We start from the raw sequence: 10,789 nt of genomic DNA, 5'->3' as shown, positions 1-10,789 counted from the left end.
GGAGAGTTTAACATCGGTAGCTGAGCAGGCTACGGTCAATTATGGAAAACCCTGAACATCCTCTACATAGCACCATCCAGAGACAGAGAAGCAGTTTCAGCGACAGGTTACTGTCGATGCAATGCTCCTCAGACAGGATGAAGAGGTCAATACTCCCCAATGCCATTAGGCTTTACAATTCAACTGCCAGGACTTAAGAACTTTTTTTAAAGCTATTATTAATGCTTTTTGAGTTAGTGATTTAGATGCATATCATATTATTACTGAGTTAAGTATTGTATGTAATGAGTTTTTGCTACAACAAGTGTATGGGACATTGGAAAAAAGTTGAATTTCCCCATGGGGATGAATAAAGTATCTATCTATCTATCTAATAAAACAAAAGTAAAATGCGACAAAACTAGAAATATGAAATTAAATGCAACATCCTAGAAATACACAATTTCAATCTAAGGAAAAACTGGAGTTTCAGCTTGATGGCATATCATCAGAAATGGGAAAAATCAGAAATAAAACAAATTCGAAGTTTAAGTTTATTGACGTTCAACCGTATACGTGTATACTGCCAAACTAAACAACATACCTCTGGAACAAACTGCAAAGCGTAGTACACATAACTCACATATAACTCATTAAGTAATGTTGCCATAACTAAATTAGTAAGTAATAAAATATATTCCAGAAGACTGACATTCAGCATAAGGTGCATTTACAACATAAGTCAAAAAGCAAACAGTGTGACATTGTTGTGATGGAAATAACTGGTTCTTTGAGTCTCAACAGTAGAGGCCTGGACACACACAGTTTTAATAATAAGGAATTTATTATTAAAGGGGAAGTCAGGTCAACACAAGCAACTACAATACACAGGAAGCGGTGTGGGGACAGGGTACAGTTACACAAACAAAGAACAAGGGAAAAGCACTACAACAGCTATCCCCCTTGACCTTGGATAGCTGCGGCTCCCTTACCAGGACAAACGATAGACCTTCCCAAACATAAATCAATGCACTTACCTTCAATGTGGTGGTCTGTAAGAGAGGGCTAGCCAAGGCCAAGTCTCACCTTTTATAGCATGGGGCTGGGTGAGATAATCCAATTAAGGTGACCAATAATTTAGGTGTGCATTGATTAGTTGGGAGGGACCAAATGTTGATTGGCATGTGGTGTGTCCTCCGACCAGCCAGGTGGCAGTATCTCTGGATACAGACACTACTGGAACTTCAAGTTGATGAGACCTGGGTAGTGGCAGGCAGTTCACTAGTCTCGTGGCCTGGGGAAAGAAGATGCAGCGGAAGGGGTGGGGGGCTGTTTATACATCCTGATGTGTACACAAAGTAGTTGTATCCAGTTTGGATTTAGGGTTGTGCAGGAATATATTAAACGCTCTCCCTCAAATATGTGTTCTATGGATCACAATCCGAAGCTTACGAGTTCCCATCCCAAGAACAAATCTATAATTTTATGTCTCAGTGCAAGAGAAATGAGTGGTGCACTGCCCGAGGTGCTTCTTTTAAGATAAAATGCTAACTGGAGCCCTAACTGCTTTCTCAGATGGACATAGCTCAGAAAGTTCAAGTTGAAATTTAATTGTCATTCAACCATACACGTGAATACTGCAAATGAAACAACATTACACAGGGGCCATGGTGCAAAACACAGAACCAAAAGCCACACACAACACATACAGCACGAATAATTATGGAAGCAGAAAAGCATAGTTACAAAAAATATAAAAAAAAATAAGATGCCCAAGCCCCTGAGTGTCATGGCCTGTAGATGGATGGTACATGGGATCCTTTCCTGGAGCCATGTTTCTGCAAGGACAGCTGAGAGCAGTTCCTCGTATTGTGAAATGCAGCTGCAGACAAATGCAGTCAAGCTTGTCTTCCGCCAAGCAAACACAGGACAGCAGCAGCGCTGACGGGAGAGGCCTACCTCCAAGCTATGGCAGAAGCCAGGGAAACACAGCCAGCTTCGACATCTCCTTCCTCGGCAGCTGCAACAGGTGACCCCGAGGCATGAATGAAGGCCTGGTCCACTCTACAACCGAGACCATGCAGATCCCCTGCCACTGGTCTCACAAATGAACCCGTGAATCGGGCTCACAGTGTTCTACACTACCAATGTCCAACAGGGTTTTGCAATCACAACAGACACGTCCAAGACAATCACCCATTGGATTGTGCACTGCTTCTAGGCCTTCTCGCCTGGGTGGCTGCAGAAGGCTGCAATAAGGTGCACACCAGGTCCAACTCCATCACTAGCCAGAAACTTGCTGGTGGGGTAGACTTGCAGTACTTGATGTTCTTGATGACCCACAGTGTCCTGCAATTTTGAAAATGACGTAAAGGATGATCAATTGAACCTTTGGTTGGACCCAGAGAGGCTGCTGCATCCGAACAAGCTGCCATCTTACTGGAAGAAGCAAATTATTCCTAACATTGTAATTCAATAACACTGCCACAGATTACCTAGGCAATGTTGCATTGCTTGTGGGAGCAGGCCACATGCAAATTGGTAGCTGTGTTTCAACATTTGCTGCGCTCCAGAAGTAGTTCAGATATTGGAAGAATTGTTGTGCTTTCACAAAGTATGGTGAAACACTGTGTTCTTACACAGACACAGTAAGCTGGACACACACTTATACAAGCACGCTCATACGAATGACCAATCTCACTACTACAACCTCATCCATACTCTTCTGCACCACTGCCAACCCTCCAGCACTCTGTGCTTTCCACCCTTCGACAGAACTAAACCCCCCTGAAGTAGGTATTGAAAGGTTTACTCAAATTTTTCATCAAAGCAGGATAGGGAGAGAAAGATGGCCACCCATACAGGAGAGGGGATCCTTGCAAGATCAACACCAAATGGAGGGCTATGTGGGAGCGAAGGGTTAGATTGATCTCAGATGAGGTTAGAAGTTTGACACAACATTGTGGACTGAAAGGCCTATAAGTGCTATGTTATATGTACTATTTTCTCCTAGATTCAAAGAGAACATCCTCTTCCTGAAGGGAAGAAGATTTATGGAGATACAATAACAATAGTGAGAAGAGGCAGGGATTTACTGTAAACACTTGAAAATATGCCATGATGTGGGAGTTGGCAGCCGGTGTGATTTCACTTCTACAAAGAGAGCAGTGTTGGAAAGACAATTGCTCAAAGGCATTTCTGTAGAACAATACACATGTCAGTGATGACAGCTTTGGAAAGCCTCAGCCTGCTCCTACTTTGTTCATCAGAGAGCTCCGGGAGGAACCGGTGTTTCTGAAGACCATGGGAGTAAGCATTTATGAGCCCCTTTTGACTCTTGCACTGAGCTCCTTGACCCACCCTGTGAGCAGCCCAGGCAGAAAGGACAGCTTCAGAAATGGAGTGCTAGCTGTGACACCCACTGAGTATCTCAGACTGCTCAATACTGGAGAAGGTCAAACTGCTTGTTAGTTTTAGCACACACGCTTTGAAATTTGTTTGAACAGCCTACAGCCACAGTTCTGAAAGTGCCCAATCTCAGCCTACATGTTTAAGTACTGAGAAAAGCAACAGACTAGCAACGGTGCTCCTCAAATGTTCAGTGATTGCCAAAGCATGGAACTTTCTTGGTTATTAAGTTCATTAAAAACTGACTGTAAAAGAAAATCTTGAAAAAAATACCTGAGATGTAACTTACACAAATTTCCCAACAATTAACGAATTGAAAGTTTTACCCACAATTATTCCTGCCAGATGATCTATAGCTACCTATTTCATCTTTCTTTCCCTCTTTGAACAAAGTTTTGGTCTCTAATCCTGCAATATCATTTTAGAATGTTAAGAAATTGTGTCCAGGTTCTAGTAACAGCCTAGGGTCATGGGTTCTGTTTTGTGCATGTGCACGTGGGTGAGGGCTCTTTGAATTTTTATCCTATTCATATAGAAGGCTTTATTTTGTTATTGTTTCTAACTCCTAAATGCAATCTTCCACACAAAATTACAATCGAGTTTTTAGTTGGGCATGGCTGCTACTGGCAAAGCCACCATTTATTGCCCATTCTGAACAACGGTGGTGAGCCAATTATAGATGGAAGATATGCTGCTCCTCAGGCTTACATTAAGCTCTATTAATGTAAATGGAGTTTAGTGGAAGTGTGACGGCTAGTAAACAACATGGATTTGGGACATCTTGTAGGTGCAGCACATTTTTGTAGCTCTAAGTATGTATACTATACACAAACCCTGAGATTTGTCTCCTCGCAGTCGGCCATGCAAAACAAAAGGAAACCCAATAGGATCCATTACATAAAGGGAGTCCATCAATGTGCAGAAAAAAACCAAAAAACAGAAAAACAAGTTTTGCAAATTGTAAAAATAAGCAAAAAACATTCAGAACTGAAGTTCACAAAGGCCATGAGGACAGTCACAGCCAATCCAGGAGTCTGCTAGGTTCAATGCAGAAATGAGTAAACCTCACGGAGTAGCAAGCTGAATACCAGTCCATCTCTCATCGCCTGCCCCGACACCCTGACCTTTTCAATCTGGCCCTGCACTTAATTCACCCAAACCTCAGCTTTGTTCCTTGCTCTCAGGTTTGGGCCCCACCACCTCGACTCTGCCTCACCTCGTTTCTGCCACTTTGAATCACCTCCAAGTCCACTCCAGTGGCTAAACGTTGGCTCATTCCCTGCCCTCGGGCCCAGGCCCCACTGCCTTGCTTTGGCCCATACGCACCATGCTGCAATCATCTTGCACATTCGAGTTTTCAGTTCACACCGCAAAAACGCCAGGTCATACGGGCGGTTTAAATGCTCGACTCTGAAAGGGAAGTCACAGGCTATTGACTGCAGTGATTGTTTCTGAGAAAAAAAGTGTGGTTAATAAAGTAGTTAATAGTTGTTTTTGCTGTCAGCAAGTCATCGCTGTGCTTCACTCTTGGATTTAGGAGCAACACCTCAGGCAACCACAGGCAGGTGAGCCTTGGATTAGTGACAGGGAAATTATTGAAGAAAATCCTAAGGGAGAGGACTTGTGTACCTTTTAAAAAGATAGAGCTAATCGGGAATACCCAGCATGGTTTTATGAAGGTGAAATCCTGCCTTTCTAATTGTTTTTGTTTGAGAAAGTAACTAAGCAGTTTGTGATAGACATTTTTTATGTGGACCTTAGTAAGACAAGGTCCCACAAGATGGGTTAGTCCAGAAGGTGAAAACACATGGGATTAAAAGTGAATTGGATAATTGGATCCAAAATGGTCTCAGTGATAGAAGGCACAGAGTAGTGGTAGAAGGATGCTTTATTGATTGGAAGTCTGTGGCTGACAGTGTGTCATGGGGATCTATGATGGCATCCTCACTGGATCAATGATAGCATTCTCATTGTCTGTGGTATACATCTACTTGAACTAAAATGTAGAAGGCTGGAATTATAAGCTTACAAATGACACAAAAGTTGGTGTTGTGGATAGCAAGCAAGCTTGTTTAAAGTAATCAAAAGATATTAATCGGATGGAAAGTTGGTCAGGTTGTCAAAATGGAACTTAATCACAATGAAAGCAAGGTGATGCATTTTGGGAGTAAATGCCAGGGCACCAAGGGATATTAATTAACAGAAGCACCTTGGTGTTCAAGTCCATTGATCCCTGTAAGTTATAACACAAGAAGATAAGATAGTGAAGAAGGTATATACCATACACAAAGTACACTGCAGATGCTGTGGTCAAATCAACATGTACAAACAAGCTGGATGAACTCAGCAGGTTGGGCAGCATCCGTTGAAATGAGCAGTCAACGTTTCGGGCCGAGACCCTTCGTCAGGTATATACCATGCTTGGCTTCATAGTTCAGAGTATAGAATATAAAAGCTGAGATGTTACAAAAGACTAATTAGACCAAACTTGGAGAATTGTGTGCACTTCTGGTAATCACACTAAGGTAGGGATGTGGTTGCCCAGGTGAGAGGGCAAAGAAGATTCACCTGGATCTCCAGAATATCCTGAGATTATTCATCAGGATCCAGTGTGAGCAATTTTTATCTAAGAGAGGACGTGCTGACATTAGAGAGGGCTCAAAAGAAGTTCACAAGAATAATCCCAAGAATGAGAGGGTTAAAGTGTTCAGTGGTTCTTGGCTTGTACTTGCTAGAGTTTAGAAGAATGATGGGAGATCTCATTGAAACTTATCAAAGATTAGATAGAGTGGATGTGGAAAGAATTTTTCCGTTAATGGGTCTGACTAGGACCAGCAGGTGCAGCCTCAGAATACAGTGCAACCCTTAGGAGTTTCTCTAGCCAGAGTGTGGTAAATCTGTGGAATTCATTGCCACAGATGGTTGTGGAGGCCAAGTCATTGGGTATATTTAAAGTGAAAGTTGACAGGTTCTTGATTAGTAAGAGTGTCTGAGGTTAGAGGGAGAAGGCAGGAGAATGGGGTTGAGAGGGATAATAGATCAACCATGATGATATTGTGGAGCTGACTCAATTGGCCTAATTCTACTCCTGTGTTATGGTCTTGTAGGATCGCGAACACGAGGAAGTCTGCAGATGCTGGAAATTCAAGCAACGCACACAAAATGCTGGTGGAACGCAGCAGGCCAGGCAGCATCTATAGGAAGAAGCAGTCAAGGTTTTGGGCCGAGACCCTTGACTGTACTTCTTCCTATAGATGCTGCCTGGCCTGCTGTGTTCCACCAGCATTTTGCGTGTGTTGCTTGGTCTTGTAGGATGTTGCTTGGATTTGTTATAGGAAGATTGGATAGGCTGAACTTGTTTTCCTGGGTTAATAGATGTTGAGGCATGATCTGATGAAGGGATATGAAATTAAGAGGCATAGACAGAGTTTTATTTCTATGCTCGGTTTATCAAAAAATGGGCAAAAGTTTAAGGTTACAGGAAAAGTTTAAAAGGAATTTGAGGAAAAGATTTTTAAAGTAGAGGAATGCTGATATCTGGAACTTGCAGACAGATGAGAAAATTGGTTTATTATTGTCTCATGCACGAAGGTACAATGAGAAACTTCACGCATACAATTCATACGGATCAAAGCACTACAACAGTGCACGGAGGTACTGAAAGGTAAAGCAGTGACAGAATGGAGAATAGTGTTACAGTTACAGAGAAAAATAAAGTACAGGTAGACAATAAGATGCAAAGTCTTATTGTGTGATCAAGAGTCTATCTTATTCTACCAGGGGATTGTTCAGTAGTCTTGTAACAGTGGGACAGAAGCTGTCTTTGAGCCTGGTGATATATGTTTTTTCTTCTGCCTGACAGGAAGGGGAACAAGAGAGAATGTCTGGGGTGGTTCTGGTGTTTGATTATGTTGGCTGCTTTACCGAGGCAGTGAAAAGTGTAAACGGGGGAAGTTAGTTTCTGTGGTGTGCTAAGTTGTGTCCACATCTCTCTGTAGTTGCTTGCAGTCACAGGCTGAGCAGTTACCATACCATGCCATGATGCATTCTATGATGCATCGTTATGAATTAGTGAGGGTCAATAAGGACATGCCAAATTTCTTCAGCCGTCTGAGGAAGTAGATGCACTGGCCGAGACATCTGTGCAGTTGGACCAAGACAGGCTAATTGGTGATGTTCACTCCCAGGAACTTAAAAGCTCTCAATGCACCATTGACGTAACAGGAGCATGTTCACAGCTCCCCTTCCTGAAGTCAATGGCCAGCTCTTTTGCTTTGCTGATATGGAGGGAAAGGTTCCTGTCGTAACCCCATGTCACTAGGCTATCTCCTTCCTGTATTTGGACTCAGTGTTATTTGATATATGGCCCTCTATTGTGGCATCATTTGCAAACTATATACTCGTGACAGTGTAATCTGGTCACAGTCTTGAGCACACAGTGAGTCGAGGATGCAGCCTTGTTCTGCACCAGTGTGAAAATAATTATGGTGAAAGTGTTGCTGCATATTTTCACTAATTGTGGTCTTTTGGTTAGCAAGTCAAGGATTGAGTTGCAAAGGTAGGAGTTGAATCCCAGGTATAGGTATTTTGGTAATGAGTTTGTTTGGAATGGCATTATCGGAAGCAGGGTTGTAGTCAATGAACAATTCAGTGTCTTTACTGTCCAGATGCTTCAGAGATGTGTATAGAGCCAGGGAGATGGCATTGCCGTAGACTTACACTCAGTGGCTGTTGAGTGTATTTCTGTATGTTCATGGTCTTCAGCTGCTGTAGCCCATCCACTTCAAGGTTCAACATGTTGTGAGTTCAGAGATGCTCTTCTGCACACCACAATTGTAACGTGAGGTTATGAGTTGCTGTTGCTTTCCTCTCAACTTGAACCAGTCTGGCCATTCTCCTCTGACCTCTCTCAATAACAAGGCATTTTCACCTAAAGAGTGTTTTTTCTCTGCACTATTCTCTGTAAACTCTTAAGTGACTGCTACGTGTGAAAATCCCAGGAGATCAGCAGTTTCTGGAATACTCAAACTAACCTGCCTGGCACCAAGAATCATACCACAGTCAAAGTCACTTAGATCACAGTTCTTCCCCATTCTCATGTTTGGTCTAAACACCATCTGAGCACATTGACCATGTCTGCATGTTTTCATGCATTGAGTCGCTGCTACATGATTGGCTGATCAGATATTTGCATTAGAGGTGTATCTGTAAAGCGGTCAACGAGTGTAAATCAGCAGTATGTCAAGGTGGTCTAGTAGGCTAGAATTAATACATCCCACAATGAGCCTCTTGAAGCACTTCATGATGGTGCATGTCAGAGTCAGAGTCATTTACGCATATTACCATTTTTTCTTAGATACTGGTCCTCTTAAAGCAGGTGTGAACCTGAGACTGAATTAGGGAGTGGTTAAAAAAATCTATAAATACCCTCATCAGTTGATCTACACAGAATCTAAGGACACTATTCAGGCCAGATGCTTTCCACATGTTCACACTCCACAAGACTGATTGCACATTTGTGGGCTCAGATGTACCAGAGGTTGTCACAATGCTGCCTGACTTACAGTTACAAGAAAAAGTTTGTGAACCATTTGCAATGACCTGTTTCTTTGCATTAATTACTCATGAAATGTGGTTTGATCTTCATCTAAGTCACAAAAGGCAAACAAAACCTACTTAAGCTAATAACACACAAACAATTGTAATTCTTGTAAATACTGAGTACACCATTTAAGCAATCACAGTCTAGGTTCAAAACAGTACTGTATGTGAACTTCTGGGGTAATGCCTTCTACTAAAGCTATTTGGAGTCAGGTGTTTCATTCAATGAGATGAGATTTGAGGTGTGGCTTGTAGAGGTGCCCTGCCCTATAAAAAAGTCAGGTTCCTAACAGAGCCTGTTCTTCTTAAGAAAGATCTGCTTATGTGCACCATGCCTTGATCAACACAACTTTCAGAGGACCTTAGGAGAATTGTAGACACGCATAAGTCTGGAAAAGACTACAAAACGACCCCAGTATTCATCAGTTCACAGTAATGGAGGAAATTCAGTACCGTTGCTACGCTCCCTAGGAGTGGCATCCTGCAGAGGGTAACATTCAATGCTGAAGGTGAAAGAGAACCCAAGGGTAACAGCAAAAGACCTGCAGAAAACTTGCTAAAGTCTCTGTTCACGTGTCTACTACAAAAAAAACCTGAACAAGAATGGTGTTCATGGAAGGACACCATGGAGGAAACCACTGCTCCAAAACAAAACCACTGCTGCACGTGTCAAGTTTGCAAAAGGTTACCCAAATGTTCCACAATGCTTCTGGCACAATGTTCTGTGGACAGACGAAAGAAAAGTTGAACTTTTTGGCAGAAATGTACATTGGTGCTTGGAGGAAAAAAAAGAGCACTTGCCACCAACACCTCATCACAACTGTGAAGCATTGGGGAAGAAGCATCATGGTTTGGAGCTGCTTTGCTTCGCAGGGCCTGGACAGCTTGCAATCATTGAGGGAACAAAGAACTCAAAATTTTACCAAGATATTTTACAGAATGTCAGGATAGCAGTGTCACCTGACGCTTAATAGAAGTTGGATGATGCAACAAGGCAACAATCCAAAACACAAGAGTAAATCAACAACAGAATGGTTTAAAAAGAAGAAAATTTGTGCTTTGGAATGGTCAAGCAAGTTTTGAGCATAATCCAATTGAGATGCAATGGCAACACCTGAAGAGAGCTGCTCATGCAAGGCATACCAGAAATGTTGATGAACTGAAGTAGTTTGTATGGAGGAATGATCTAAAATTCCTGCTCGTCATTGTGCAAGTCTGATTAGCAGCTACAGGAAACATTTGGTGGAGGTTATTGCCGCTGAAGGAGGTTCTATCAATTATTAAATACAAGGAACACACACAAAATGTTGGAGGAACTCAGCAAGCCAGGCAGCATCTTGGAAAAGAGCATAGTCAACGTTTCAGACTCCTGTTTATTAAATACAAGGGCTCAGTACTTTTTCCAGCCTGTACTGTGAATGATTAAACAATGTGTTAAATAATCAGCTAGGTTCAAGGTAGTCACAAACTATAACAGCTCATAAGCCTATTGTGTTTAATTCTACGTATAAAATGAAAGGACCCAATAAAACAGAGGACATCAAGATTCTGACTAACTCTTTTACTAAGTTATTGCAATTTATACACCAACTTAAGTAAGAATGAAAAAGGCGGAATGGCAAACATTTACTGGTTTACTTTTGCTATCTTATATTTTAAGATTCAATAAAGACAATATTCAAATAATCAAAAAGGCAATCAGTTACTTTTATTTGATTACCAACTCATCTGGTCAAGTGAAACAAGCTGGGCAGTAGGAAGCTGCAGACTCAACATTGCAGGAGGACGAAATTCTGACAAA

This window comes from Hemitrygon akajei, chromosome 4 (genome assembly GCF_048418815.1).
Source record: "Hemitrygon akajei chromosome 4, sHemAka1.3, whole genome shotgun sequence".
NCBI lineage: Eukaryota > Metazoa > Chordata > Chondrichthyes > Myliobatiformes > Dasyatidae > Hemitrygon > Hemitrygon akajei.
Note: the sequence above shows the minus strand (reverse complement) of the source record.